We start from the raw sequence: 15,690 nt of genomic DNA, 5'->3' as shown, positions 1-15,690 counted from the left end.
TCATGTATTGGAAATAGATTTCCATATTTCTTTTACTATCCATTCCCTAATGCTGGGAAATGCTTTACATTTTTAGAGCAACCTTCCTGCCTTGACCTCGACCAGCAGTGTCCACCCTTGACTATACATTAGAATCACCTGCAAAACTTCAAAAAATTGCCAGTGACCAGGCACCATGCCAGAAGTTAGAGGAGTGGGATGCAGGCAAGGATATGTTTTAAAAACAGGCTGAGAACCACTGATTTAGAAATTCCCTCCATCTCACTCACTAACCCTGAAAAGGAAGACAGTATCACAGATCTCCAGGTAGAGACCCTCTGGCTTGGTTGAGACCTGGACCTAAACATCAGACTCTGCTGCCTCTCTCTCCCCTAAGGGCCAATTCCTCATAAATATTTCACAACCACAGTCTAGAACAAATCAAGTTGATAAGTCCTAGTTTACAAACTAGAGAAAAAAGGAAGCAAAGGAAAGACATGATTTATTTAGCGATTTTTGGCATTGTCTTATTAAGCTCCAAATAAGAAAAACATGTGTTGTTCTATGCCGCAGTACTGTTAATATGTATGAAGGTGGTTTCCTGGTCATTTCTTAAGTATCAGTGGGTAGTAATGATGAAGTAGAATTGGTGAGGGAAGTGGCATTTGCCAGTTCAGCTTGATGGGAGTAATAAGTAAGCTTCTCAAGGTTGTCAAAGCCAGCACTTGAATCTGGTCTTCCCTGATTTCCATGTCCATAGATGATGAGCCTTGACATTGTGGGCTGTAGCTCAGAGTTAATGCAAGACAATGGGGACTTGACACAATACAATGTATTAGGATCTTGGAAGAATGCACTCATGAAGTTGACAGGTGAGTTGGGTTTTGAAAAATAAGATTTTTCTATGTGGAGATAACGGGGGTGGGGGGAGGGGGGGAAGGTCCTACAAACCAAGGGCACTTCAGTATGGCCACATACATACATGTTTGGGAAACTGCGCGTGGGTTTGCTATGATTAGAGCATACATTGTGGAGGGAAGAGATGACATTAAAGCCAATGGACCAAAACCATTCACAGTTTACTCCCAGGCTAAAAAGATAAATGTATTTAGCTTGCTGTCCCAAGAGAAACTGAACAGCAGTAAGTCTATGGAGCCGCTCAGTATTAGAAAGTTGGGAAAGGCTCATTATAAGATTTGGACTTTTGCTGGGTGATTCTTAGGAACGTTTAAGAAAGTGACGGCTTATTTTAGATTGAGTGCCATCAAGAGCAGAGGTAACTCAGTAACTGAGTATTTAATTCTATCTAGGAGATAAAGAATTAAAGCAGGGTTAGCATCGTCAATAGTAAAGTCTTGCAAGTTAGCTGGGAAAGGGGGGATTTTGTCATCTTTACGGTTGCAGAATACCCTTGTCTCTGTTTCAGATATGGTCATAGAGGACAGTTGTCTGATGCTTGTTCTGTGAACATAGTTCCCAGGTTCAGTTGGGACATCACTGCCAGCAGTGTTTTTTGCCTTCTCAAGGGACCAAGACCTTAATGGCCATTTTAAGGAGCTAGGACTTAAACGTTGAAGGGTTTTAAGGAGTGAAAAAAACAACAAAATTTCTGTTTTGGAAAGATCCTTCTGGTGGCTATGTGGAGGATGGTCTTGACTATGGCAACACTAGATACAAATGGTCCAACAGGAACAGAGGAAAGAAAATGCTCCTGGATGTGGGGATGGAGAGGAGGAGACTGATAAGAGATGCTAAGGGGCAGAAAAGATAAAACTTGTGGCCACACAACAATTCAAAGAGAAATAACAATACAAAGTGAGGTGGATAAATCACAGGATGCCTCTTTATCTCCATTATTTAATTGGAGAAAAACACTATAACATTTTAAGAGTTTCCTTTTCCTTGAAAAGTAGAACCTAGTGTTTACTAAGTTCCTGCCTGGACAAATATAATTTCTTAGGCTCCTCAAACTTGTAGCCTTTTTGTTTCAGCTCTGGTAATGCCGTTACAGTAGCCTTTTCCCACTTAGGATGGAGTTTGCAATATGGCAACATGTTTCTTGTGGTACAATTCAGAGCAAATATACCAAAGCAAAGAGACAGCTGGCTCCAGGTTTTCTTGGAAGATGGACTCTGTCTGTTTGTTCAGGGCAGTGAGTCCTGAAGCAGCTACCAGGAGCAGCAGACAGTAAGGACAGGTAGTCTATGGCCATACCACTTTAAATGCACCTGATCTCACCTGATCTTGGAAGCTAAGCAGGGTTGGGCCTGGTTAGTACTTGGAAGGGAAGACAGGTGATGAAATAGGGCCAGGTCACCCTGCTCCAGCCTCATTCTGCAGTGCCCTCTTCATCCCATTCCAGCTCAAAGGAAGAGTAAATGGGCTATTCTGGAAACAAAAAATTAATAGCATGCAATAGAACCCTAGAAATTAGGAGAGAAAACTTTCTTTGGTGTCAAGCATGAGGTTGGCAGTAGATGAACACAGAGGAGAAGGGACCATCTTACTTTTTAGAAAAAAAGTCCTAATTATATTGTTTTCCTGCTCTCTTTTCTTTATTTTTCTTTTTTTTTTTGTTTTTTCTTTTTTTTTTTTATTTTCTTTATTTTCCTGCTCTCTTTTCAATCAACAAAATTGCCATTTACTGATGTAAAAATAGATGCACAGAAGACTGGTGATAGAGAGGGGAAAGTGAACCGAACAATGAAATCAGGAACAGTGAATCACATAGTATTGTAACTATTAATGACTGTAAGTAGGAATTTTAGTCATTTTGGGGAAGAGAAGATATAAAAAGATCCAAAAGTCCTTCCTTTTAGTCTTTTGGGGAAGGGGGGACAGATTGTCTCAAGTCACTTAATTTTAATCTTTGACAGCACATTTATGTAAATAGCTTTGAGCAGAGTGCTTCTTAACATTTACTTCTGTTCCTTTTAACATAAATGTTTTGAGGAGCAGATATTGGTTTGAGAGCAACATTCCATAAAATTCAGATGACTTATTTACCCAGTACTTTTACAAGCCTATTCTGCAGATTAATCTTTTCTAAAACTGTTTTTTTAAGCCAAATGAAACCCTCAGAAAGTGAGGATTCTATTAGTTCATGACCTGTTTTAATGGAGAAAAAGTGGCTTTGCAACCCATAAAATGTGTTAATGTAGGGATAGAAATCTTTATCCTTCCACTTATACTAGGTCCAATCAACAGAATGGATTAGGCCCTAAATAATCTGACATTAGTATTAAAACAAATATTTAAAATCATTTGTACCCATTACTGGTACATTACCTATGGGGCTTTATTTCTTGGTATTAAGACATTTCTTGACCCCAAAAACATTTAGTAGAAACCTTCACTCTACATGAAGTTAGGTAGGGAATACAGATTATAACTTAGATCGCTTTTTCAATTAGTAGCAGAGAAAGGATTTGATGGCCAATTTAAGAATTGATTAGTGAGACAGCAGATTAAAGAGAGGGTAACTTGCAACACCGTCTTTGCCCGTGATGACTGCAGTGCTGAAGGACATTTGCCATGAGCAAACTGCACGTCCCGTTCAGATTTCACAAATAAGCAATGCCCTAACTAGCACAAAAGGCATGGCAAAGCCTCCAAAAACCATAAACCAATTCAATCATCAACAAGTTGGAAGTGGCATTACATATAGCTATATGGTTAATTCTGTTATTTATTTTCCAAAATTAAAATGTTACTTATTTTGAAAATATATCTCATTATTCATTCAGTAGCCTAGATTTTGCCGACACCTAATATATCACTAAGTCATTTCTTTAACATAGATCGTTTTGAGCACCTGCCATTTGTTTTCATCCTGACAAACCCCGTGGGGTGTATGTGCAGATGCACGGCACATGGTCCTGCTCTCGCTGAGCCTGCACTCTACATGGAGAAGCATTAAAGGTTAAATGGTGGCATGGTAAGGAAATAACAGCAAGTCATCAATCTAAGCCACTGTACTTTGCTTAAGTGTCAGATAAGCGGGGTAGATCATGTAAATGCTCTTGCTGGTGATGGGCAGGGACTCACTGTTGGGTAGGAGTCGCCAGTTGAAGCTTCATGAGGAAACGGGCATTAAGCTGGTTCATGAAAGATGATAGGGCAGTGGTGTGCTGGCAAAAACCAGCTCTTGGGATGGGGGAGCCTGATGTGTCACATTTGTCCACTTCTACAACTACTGCCCGGATGGCTGATTTAAAACTACCAACCTAGCAGCATTGAAAGTGAAGTGGGAAAGAGCCAGTGCAAGCTGCCGCCACCAGCACCGAGCAGAAGATTGACAGCTGGTGAAGAGTCATTCAATTCAACACGTGTTTTGAAGAAAAGCAAGAGTCCTGTGGTTTTACATCCTTCCAAGGAGTAAAACAGCATTTTGCCTTATCTTCTTCTCCTCCCCAATTCCAAATTCAAGCACAGTCCTAATTATAAATCAAATATCTTTGAAAACTACATTAAGGACCTTGTTTATGAAAGGTGACGATGCTGACCTAGCAGCAGCACTGCCTTTGAGGAGCTTTTCCCTGGGTGGTGGCCTCGCCCGGATCTGTCTACCCTTTCATTCGGAGTATCTCTTATGAACAGGACACACATTTCCAAGACGATGGGTCCAGATTAGAAGGGCAGGCTGTGCTCCCAGAACACATCAAAGTTCCAAACAAGCACAGAATTAGACTGGATTTAAAACTTGGTAGAACTTGGCTGATTTGCGCTCTCTTGGCTATATGTTTGAAGTGTGCAGTAGGGACCCCAAGTCCTGATCTCATCACTCAAGAAATGTTAAAATGCCTCTGGTAAATCTGACTTTAATTCACCATGACCACTAAAACAGAGGCTTTGGAAGATAAAGCAGTAGCAAATCTTCTGTGTGAGATCAGAGCTCTTGGGGGGGCAGTCAGCAGCAGCAGCAGCTTTGGATACATGTATGTATCCAAAAAAATGAATGTGACAAATATGTCTAACACTTTTCCAGTTGCCCATTCATTCATTCATTCACATCTAAAAGGGTTAAAATAGACTTTGGTTTTCCCACTTCAACCCTTGCCTCTTTTGTCCTTTCTCCCATTTCTTTTCTCTCTCCTGCCTCCCCACTTTTTTTTGCTACCTCCCCCTCCCATGAGCCTTGCTTAACAGACAACCCACAAGCTTATAAAAACAGCTCCCGAAAGAGCTGTTCTGACAGTTGCTGGGATGACATTGCTCTGATGATCCCAAACAGGAGGCGTAAAACCCAGAGCAACCCCCAACGGCTCCAAGGTAGATGCGACAGCAGTTAGAGATGAAGAAAGTTGTAGCCTGGACCAGACCGCAGGGACACATCCCCTCTCTCCTGGGTTTTTAAGATGCCAATGCTGCTTCATCTTGGGGAGTTTTGAGGTCTTCAGATCTAGATTTCCATCAGTTGAATAAAGCCTTTAACCTCTATTTTTGAATCATTTGAATGGTTCATTTTTCCCTGACACAACAAATATTTATTGGCAATGTCATCTGGCCAACTCCTAATCTAGGTGCTTTGGGTGCATCAGTGAGCAGAACAAAGAAAAGATCCCTGTTTTCATGGAGTCCACACTCCAGCCACCCAGAAAGCCATGGGTGGCTGATTTTGGTTGGGACAGCTGTTTTATATAGGGGATCCATAGCAGTAAAGGCTGAAGGCAGAATTCTAGGATTCTAGACCCACCGCCCATTCTCCAAACATTGTTTATGTCCATATTCCTCTCTCTGACTTCCTATTTTCGTTCTAAATTGGAATAATGAGCTGGCCTTTACCAACCACTGCACTTTCCAGAAAGGACTTTACAGAAAGTGCCAGACTCTTAGAAATGGTATAAAGTGGAAGCTTAAAAATACAAATTTTAAATTATTTGGCAGAAGCAATGGGGAGATCAAACACTAAAGACACAAAGATTACTGATTTCTCTGATTGTAAATAGAAAGCTCCCAGGCCACAGTGTTTGCTAAGCATTACTAAGGCGATAAACCACTACTACCAGGAAAGTCTTTTATTGCCTGGAGTTGCTGCTGCATGGTGATAGTTAAAAATGGACAGACTTTTAGTTGATTTTGCTTTTAAATTCTCTCTAGACAATGTACGTCCATTTTGCCTGCTCCCAGTCTGACAGTTCCCATCCTCCCCATCCCTTGGTTCACCACTAACCTTATTTCAAGTATTTTCTTAGATCTCTCTCATCGATAAGGTCTTTTCTGCCCAGCCCATCTCAAGCTGACTCCCAATATCTGTTTCTTCTATGATGTATCCAGCCCTTATACCCTGTATCTCTTAATGAGCCCTTATTTATTTATTTATTTATTTTTATATGAAATGTTTATAGCAGCTTTATATATTTTCTTGGTTTTGCTTTTTTTGTTTGTTTGTTTGTTTTGTTTTGTTTCTTTCTCTTTTTTTTTTTTTTTTTTTTTTTTGAGACAGAGTCTCACTTTGTTGCCCAGGCTAGAATGAGTGCCATGGCATCAGCCTAGCTCACAGCAACCTCAAACTCCTGGGCTCAAGCGATCCTTCTGCCTCAGCCTCCCAAGTGGCTGGGACTACAGGCATGCGCCACCATGCCCGGCTAATTTTTTCTATATATATTATTTGGCCAATTAATTTCTTTCTATTTATAGTAGAGACGGGGTCTCACTCTTGCTCAGGCTGGTTTCGAACTCCTGACCTCGAGCAATCCGCCCGCCTCGGCCTCCCAGAGAGCTAGGATTACAGGCGTGAGCCACTGCGCCCGGCCTCTTTCTCTTTTTTTTCCGGCATATTATGGGGGTACAGATTTTAAGGTTTCAATAAATGCCCATTCCCCCCTCCCTCCACAAGTCTGAGTCTCCAGCATGACCATCCCCCAGATGGTGCACATCTCACTCATTATGTATGTATATACCCGCCTCCCCTCCCCCCTGCCCAATACCCTATCACTGTAGTACCTATGTGTCCACTTAGGTGCTGCTCAGTTAATACCAGTTTGCTGGTGAATATATCTGGTGCTTGTTTTTCCATTCTTGGGATACTTCACTTAGCAGTATGGGTTCCAGCTCTAACCAGGAAAATATAAGATGTGCTATATCACCATTGTTTCTTAGAGCTGAATAGTACTCCATGGTATACATATACCACATTTTATTAATCCATTCTTGGATGGATGGGCACTTGGGCTGTTTCCACAGCCTTGCAATTATGAATTGTGCTGCTATAAACATTCGAGTGCAGGTGAATGAGCCCTTATTTAAATGCAATGTTAAATGTGTTAATTATGCCTTCCTGCAAACCATACACCTCCTCAAACTGAATATAATGAGGGGAGGACAAGGTCCAGCACCCCTCACCCATCAAATGACAGTAATTGTTCATCAGCTGCTTGTGGGCAAGGTGTGGATGGCGTGTGCAAACCTGTACCCCTCAAAGGCCCTGCTCTCCTCGTGGTAGGTAAGCGCATCCGTGTCCCAGCTGGAGCCCAAGCTGTGCTCCCGCAGAGATTCTGCTATGTCCCGCAATGTCTAATGGTCCAATGCAGTGGCCCGTCAGGTGTCTCCTGGAGGGGAATGAGGGGTCAGGCCAGCGAGCAGGATGTGGTAGTGCCATTTCAGGAATAAAGGGCAGAAGGATTCTGAGTACCAGGTGGGGATTTATACCTGGGACAGAGGGAGAAAAGGAAAAAAGTAAAAGCTTAGTGAAATTTAGTGAAATTTTAGGGCCCTAGTCATACTGCCCAGACCTCCATAACAGGATGTGTCTCACAAAAAGTTTGGGACTCTGCCCACCACTGCCACAAATCCCTGTGTAGCTTCTGCAGTGTGGTCTCCAGACAACGGCAGGAGCACCTTGCAAAAGCAATAAAATGGGAAAAATCAGCAATGTCAGGGTGGGGTGGCAGTGTCTAGCAAAGGCATACACTTTGTCTAGGAAAGGTGGGGTGGTCCCAGTAGGGGTGGTCCAGACCAGCAGGTGCCACCTGTTAATTGTAAAACCCTAACATGTGTTGAAAGCACGCCTTGTTCCAAGCACTGAGTTATAATGTACTTTCTGTTCATTATTTTATCTACTATTCACCATCCTATGAGGTAGTTGGGTCTCACAGACACAATGTGACAGAACCAGGGTGGCAGCTGACAGGATTTGTTCAAAAACACAGGGGACACAGCCCAGGAAGCATCAGACACACTTGTAGGGTGAGCCCTCCAGGAACTGAACACCAGGTGAGTTTTTCCGGTGGCTATGTTATTCACGTGACCCCCATTTAATTTTATGGGTTAATGAAACTCTGGAAAAGGTGAGTGATAATAATAAAACGATTATACTAGGTTAAGGAGAAGGCAGATAAACACCAATCACAAGTGAAACAAAGTAATAATCTATGCCCAAATATTCGGAGGTATGGCACTGGCCTGATGTCCTCGGGGTAGCTCTGTAACCAGGCAGAAACTGATTAGCACTGATTGCTGGCAGATTGCTGTCCCCTGCAGGGTGCGAAGAGGGAAGACAAGCCTTGGGGGTTTGCATGAAGGGTAGGAAGCCTGTCACCCTCACCCTGCCTCCCTGCCAGAGGGGCGTGGGGGAGGCTAATTAGCAGGTGCCTGTTACTAGTCCGCAAAGAAGTGACTGCCCCTTAGCTACCCTTAGACCAGTTGTTCTCAACTGCAGGTGCCAGTCATTGGAACCACCTGAGGGCTTTAAAAATGGCCCCACCCACCCCTCAGAGATTTATAAAATAATTGGTCCAGGGTATGGCCTGAAGGCACCAGGATTTTTCAAAGCCCCCCCCCACTCCCCCCACCCCCCCACCCCCGTGTTTCTCATGTGCAGCTGCCAAGATCGAAAACCCTTGGGTTAGAGCAAGCCCTGATAAAGAAGAGTTGATTGCACCTACATTTATTGAGCAACTACTATCCCCAGGCACTGCGCTAAGTGATTCACACAGATCCTTTTTAATCCTTAAAATCAACTTACAGGTGGGTATGTTAGTCTTGAGGCTGAGTCAAGGTCACAGACGGCCCATCCCATCTGCCCGCCTACAAAACCAATCCTTTCCTGCTATAGCGGTTGCCTCTCCTAGAAGGACAACACTGTCATTTTCAAACACTGAAAGAGAGGTAGAAAGAGACCAGAGATTGTCTTCTCAGACACTTTTCATTGCAAATTATAGAGACATGAAGAGAAGCTCAACAAACACTTTTCCACCAGTGTTGCATGATTGCCCTTGAACCTGTTTCCTTCCCCATGATTATACTGCTAATACCTCTGGGATCCTCTGTTGCTTTCTCGTCCTTATAATGGCTGGGTGCTAAGGGATATAGCAAAGAAATAATACACAGTGCTTTTCTTCAGGAACATCTCTTGTTGACTTGAGCAGCAAGTATTATTTGCTACTCAAAAGTATTATTTGAAACTACTTTGGAATAATATTATAATACAGGGCAGGGGCCAAATTATTTGAAAGGCAGTGACTTGCTCTAGCCCCTTATTTAAAATGTGGCCCTCACGCTAGCTGCACCAGCATCATGTGAGGACTTGTTAGAAATGCAGAATTTCAGGCCACACTCCAGACCCACTAATGGCCAGGCGCCGTGGCTCACGCTTGTAATCCTAGCACTCTGGGAGGCTGAGGTGAGCGGATCATTTGAGCTCAGGAGTTTGAGACAAGCCTGAGTAAGAGCGAGACTCCGTCTCTACTAAAAATATAAAAAAGTTAGTCAGGCATGGTGGTGTGCACCTGTAGTCCCAGCTACTCAGGAGGCTAGGGCAGAAGGATTGCTTGAGTGCAGGAGTTTGGGGTTGCTGTGAGCTAGGCCGACACCACTGCACTCTAGCCTGGGTGATAGAGTGAGACCCTGTCTCAAAAAAAACAAAACAAAACAAAACAAACAAACAAAAAACCACTCCAGACCTACTGATTTTGAATCTGCATCTTAAAGGATCCCTTGGGTGGTGCATTTGTGCATTGAAGTTTGAGAAGCAATGGTCATGGGCAATAGCGGCCTTACTTTGGTCCCATTTTGTTGCTTTAGGAACATCTGTTTTATCCTTTTTTTCTTGAGAATTCCCACCATGTACACACCCTTTTTTTTTTTCTTTTCCAAGAACATAGTTGCAATTCTCCCTGCCCTTCTTAAAGCTCAGAAAACCCAGATGAGCAGAGAACTGGGATCCTGTTCATAACTAAGTCTTTTGTAAGGCTTCCTTACATGGCCCCAGCTGGCCTGGCACAGCTGCTGATATTTAGTTACGTTCTGCACCAGCAATTCTAGCATTTGGGAAGTGAAATTCATTTTTCTCTCTCTGGATTATGAAGGCCTAGGGCAAAGGAGGTGAAGAAAGCGCCGCTTGGAGGAAATCAGTATTGGAAGTATCAGGTGTAGCAGCGAGGACACAACGCCTTGGTTTTAGGTTCTGGCATTTTATTTAGGCCTTGGCAATCTAGCCTTTTAAACAGAGATAGCAGAATTCCTTTAATAAGGCTGCAAACAAAAGGGCTCAACATTTGACTCACAAGTCCTTATACTGAATTACACCCGAAACAGGGGTTGTGTTCTTCTCTCTGTTTGCAATAACTACGCTCGGAAATATTCAGTGAAGTCCTGTCGACCGTGATCTTCAAACGCTTGTAATATTAATTGTTCCATTTAAATAAGGGAAACTGCAGCCCCATTTAACCTTGCATCAATGTTTGATTTTCACTTAGTCAAGTAATAAAGTGCATCGCTTTCTCAGATCCTAGATCTCTTTAACAAAACTGTTCTGCAACTTGTTTTATCATTAAGAAGAGAGACCCACCTTTGCTATTGAATGTAGTCAAAAAGAAAACCTACTCAAAGAGAAGAATGCATTTTCACATATTGGGAAACTCTTTGGAGTTTAAAGGATGTGGGTAACTTTGAAACAAACTGTTTATTCTTGCAAAGTTGCAGAATTATGCTATATAATGTTTGCATTTGGGAAAATTAATTATGATCCTAAGTCATGGGTTAGAAATATAATTAAACTGATTAGTGTCATAGGATAAAAATAAAAAGCAAGGCCTGTGACAGCTTCCTGCGTCTCCCCTTCCCCTTCCCCTAGAAAGGCTCTTAAAGGAACATTTAAAACATAAGCCTTTGTTCCCTCAATCTGTGGTGCTCAGGTCAGGTGGACCCTGCGGCGTGGCTGAAATATTTCAAACAGTCACTCACAAATGTGTCATTTGACCTGCTGTTCTTCCAAAGAGGTATGAAAAGTGTGTTTCTTGCTGAGATAACTTGAAATCAAATAAACATAATCTCTTTAATTCTTTCTAAATAGTTCCATATTTTAAGTCTAAACACAATAGAACACAAAGCTTTAGCCTTTAAAAAAAGTTTTTTTTTTATTTTTTATGTATGTGGTGGTGTTGGATTTTTTTTTTCCTTCCAGTTGTGTTAGTTTGATTTTAAGAGGATAATTTACATTAAAAACCAAGGGAATATGTTCCCCTCAGTTCAGAGATACACAAAACATGGCAGTGTTGTTACTTGGTTAAATGTATGTGTGCTTTTTAGGACTGCTGTCTGTGAGCAAGGACAGACATCCTTACTGATCTGAACTATCACCTGGCAGACCAGCAGAGTCTTTACCAAGGCTTGCAACAAATTGAACAATATTTCCTTATGTAAAATTGGTTCTGGTTCATTGTTTTTATTTATCTGCAATAATGGTACTCACTCAAGTTTGCAATATTAATAACACTGTCATGGCTGAAGGGAGTTTGCTTTAGGTATTATATCTATTACGGGCTCCCTCTCCCTTCTTTAAACGCAACCTCCAAGGAGACTGGCTGAATGTTGCTTGGATTTAAGAAGAAAAAAAACACACAAAAGCTTGCCTAAAACCTCACTGCGTAGGATGTTATTTTAGATTGTTTTAAGATTTTTAATAATTCTTGTTTGTTTGCCCTTGGCATTCAGTGATGGATAAAAGAGAACTTGCCTTATTCTTACAGAATTGTAAGGCTCAAAGTCGACACAAAACGTGCTATTAATTTTCTTTGCTGTTCTATGAGGCAAACGTATCTAACCTTTTGCCCAAACAAGGAGTATTTATCTAGTACTTACTCCCCAGCAGTGGATACATTTAGCAGTTTGGAAGCGTTTGCTTTCCACCACTAGAGTATGCTCTAGGGCCATAAGATCCAGGATGGTTTTCTTTAGCTAGTTGGCAAGGTAGGTGGATGAAATGCCTGGAAACAGTCTTTCTAATTATGGAAGTGTCCCTTTAATTGTCTTAGTAAGACTGGATTATGTTCACCAATTTGATTAAGGTGGAACTGAAGGCTTTAGCTTCAATATTCACGCATGACAATATTTTGAGTGAGTTCATGTTTTTGTATTTGAATTAGCTCCCCTTAGCTCCAGTGGAGTGGTGAGAAACGCTAGTTCCTCCCCCATCCCCAAGCTATATTTGTAGGCAGTAGCTCTTTTACTTTATTTATAAAACAAGCATCACTGTGGACCTAGCACATGAATGTATATTGGGTGACTTGGGCCAAATTAACTCCTCTGAAGAGAGAAAGGAGTCCGCAGGCAAGGATGGATGTCTCCCAGTTTTGTTTATCTCTACCATCTTTTTGCTTTTTTAATCCCAACCACCATCTGAGTGGCTGACCTTCATCCATGTCAATATATTCTCAAGAATGAGAAGGTTTAGTTTGAGGGTTTGTTGCCCTTGTGTCAGATCTCTGGTGGAAGCCCCCTCCCTCAATCTTGGATGCACTGGGTGGTGGTCAGAGCACAGTGCTATACCTCCGCCAAAACCGGTCACGCTGGCAGACAGCCCCTTGCTCCTCAGTGGGATCCCAGCACGTTTTAGCAGCACCACCTCCCTCCCTCCACTAGAACACCTTTTCCATCTTCACCCCACCCCCAGGAGAAGGCAGGTCGCTGAGACTCTCTCCAGGCACTGTGGCCCTTCAGCCCCCCTTACCTGTCCAGTGACCCACAGTCCTCTGCTCCTTGGCCTTTAAACAGCTGCACACCCAAAATAGCTTCCTCCCCCAGGACGCCAGTCATAGTTGCTCCAGCAAAGTCTGAGACGAAGTCCTTGTGGCTAGGACCACTTTTCTCCCAGGATGTCTAAGACTCTCTGCTCAGGGCTCAGCGACTACCAGCTCAGGGGCTCACATTCTCCTTCTCACCAAAATGTAGCCCAAGATTGTACCCTGGACAGACAGAGGCCCTGCTCAGGGGCCAGCTTTGTGAGCCAACTTTGTGAGCCACAGAGAGCCATCTGCGGTGGCCCAGGGTACCACACTTCCTTTGCCCCTGGGTAAGCCTGAAGGGACCCCTGTGGGTGTCTGGCCACCTATGTGGCATGAGGGGTGTGAATGCTCTTCAGATGAAGCTTTCTCTTGCACGAGGGGAACACAAAAAGGCAGCTTGGGAGATTGGACCCGCCACCCCCAATAATCTCCAAACTCTGTGTGGTCGATTTCAAAGCCATCCTAAATAAAAGTAGAATCTAAATAAAAGCATTACACATGGTATGTAAGTACACCTTTAAGCTGAATCATGTAATAAGTGGCCCTTCCACCTTCTAATAAGAGTGCCATCCATATGGACATCACGTCATCACTCTTCTGGCGTGGCAAAGGTCTTCCCCTAGACTCCTGAGCAAACCCTTCAGACTCTCCTTCCAGATACTTAGGGGAGCTGGCGCCTACTGGGCTCTAAGCCTCCTGGGGCAAATGAGCACAGTCTTATTCCTCAGCCTGAGAATCTATTGGGACCCCTAAAATGAGAGCCCCTAAAATGCCAGGATCTGTGGACCTCAGAGGCTCTTGAGAATATTCACGAAGATGGTTTGTGTGGTTAGCAAAGATCCCACACCAACCCTCACTCCACTCTTACTCTGTTGGAGTTTCTTCAGCCTCTGTGCTTCCATGACCTGCAGACAGTCTTTGGGCACAAAAAGCTAACACAGGTTTAGCAATCTACTTCTTCTCACTTAGGCAGCAGCAAGAAATTATGTACAGAAAGAGCACAGGTTCCAAATTCCTCAGCTCGTTTCATTGTAATCTAGGATGTTTATGCAAACTCTCTGTGCCTCAGTCTTCTTTTTTTTTTTTTGTAAAATAGAGGTGATATGAGATACCATCCTTAGTGTGGCATCCCACCACACCAAAAGTGAAAATTCGTGCTATTAGGCAAAGAATTAGTCAAGCTGGTACACTCACTCATCCATCCACCTAAAAATGCTTTATTCAATCCTATTTGTCAAAACTGCCTTTAAGAAGGAAATATTATAGTATTCCTTCAAGGGTTAATATTACTTACTAATACAAGGTGTAATTTCAAAGTGACAAATGTTTGATAAACTTGAAAAGAAAAAAAAGATTTCTGACAGTTGCAAAAACATAAATGTTTTCCTACCACACTATTAAATTTTCACCATTAAACATATCATGACATATTGGTTATTTTTAGTCATTGCAATTATTTAACTGACATCATTCATTAAATGCACTATGAGAGAATTTGGATGTATAAAAATTTAAAAAATATATGATTTCAACTTCTGAGCCACTTACATCCTACCTGGGGGTAGAACCACACACCTAGAAGTTGTAAAGAGAGTTTGTTAAATAGAATATATTGTGCCTAATTATGGTTGCTCATAGTTTATGATGATGAGCACTATTTGATAATCTTATATAAAAATACAAATGCACTTATATTTGAGAGTATTTCCTCCTAAGGCATTTTACCCATTCGATATAGTGACAGGAACATAGAATATTGTAGAAAGAACATTGAACTAAAACCCAGTGCTAATGCTGCCATCAACCAGCTGTGCGGCTCAGGTCAGATGCTTAACCTCCCTGGTGTTGGCTTCCTTACGTATAAAAGGAAGGGCTGCAAACTTAGATTAGTGGGCCCCAGACTGAGCTAATCAACAGGATCACCTGGGAAGCTTTGAGAATGTTCAGGTATCCAGGCTTTACTTAGAACTACAAATTACTCTCTCTAGGGTGTGCCTAGGAATCCACATCTTTTCAAAACCTCTTCAGCCACGTTTCAGAAATACTACGTTGGAAAACTCTCCACACTTGGTCTTACTTTGACATGACTCTTTTCTCACCCTATTTAAAGAAATACCTTGAAAAGAATTTCTCAAATTCAACTCCTGTCTCTTCCATCACCTTCCTTGCTCCTTGCCGATCGATTTCGGGACATGCTCCTTTGCATCTGCAGACTTGGCCCCACACCTCTGCTCCCCCTGTGTCCTTGGGTCCCTCTTCCACGGAGAGTGACACACTGTTCTGACCCCCCAGGTTCTGTCCTCACAGCTCGCTAATCCCCATGGTGGAAGCCACTTGTCAGAATGGACCCAGCCCCTACGCACCCCCCCACACCTTCATATGCACACACTCGGGCTCTAGAGCCAACCCTAGCCCAAGACAGGGGCACTTAAAAAACTGACTCCAGGACTCAGTATCAAATCAAGGGGTACGGATGAGAGAGTATCCTGTCGTGGTTGGTGGGTGGGCTCGGAGATGAAACTCATGGGTTTGGACTCTTGCTCTAGCACCCACTGGCTGTGTGACTTGGGCAAGTTGCCTAACTTCCCTTTGGTTCCCTGGTCTCATCTGTAAAATGGGAATAAAATTTCTTTTCTATCTTATAGGCTTGCTGGGAATGCAAAATGAGAAAATGTGTAACAGCTAAGATTTTCTGAGTCCTTATTTT

The sequence above is a fragment of the Microcebus murinus genome, chromosome 6 (genome assembly GCF_040939455.1).
Source record: "Microcebus murinus isolate Inina chromosome 6, M.murinus_Inina_mat1.0, whole genome shotgun sequence".
Classification (NCBI taxonomy): Eukaryota; Metazoa; Chordata; class Mammalia; order Primates; family Cheirogaleidae; genus Microcebus; species Microcebus murinus.
Note: the sequence above shows the minus strand (reverse complement) of the source record.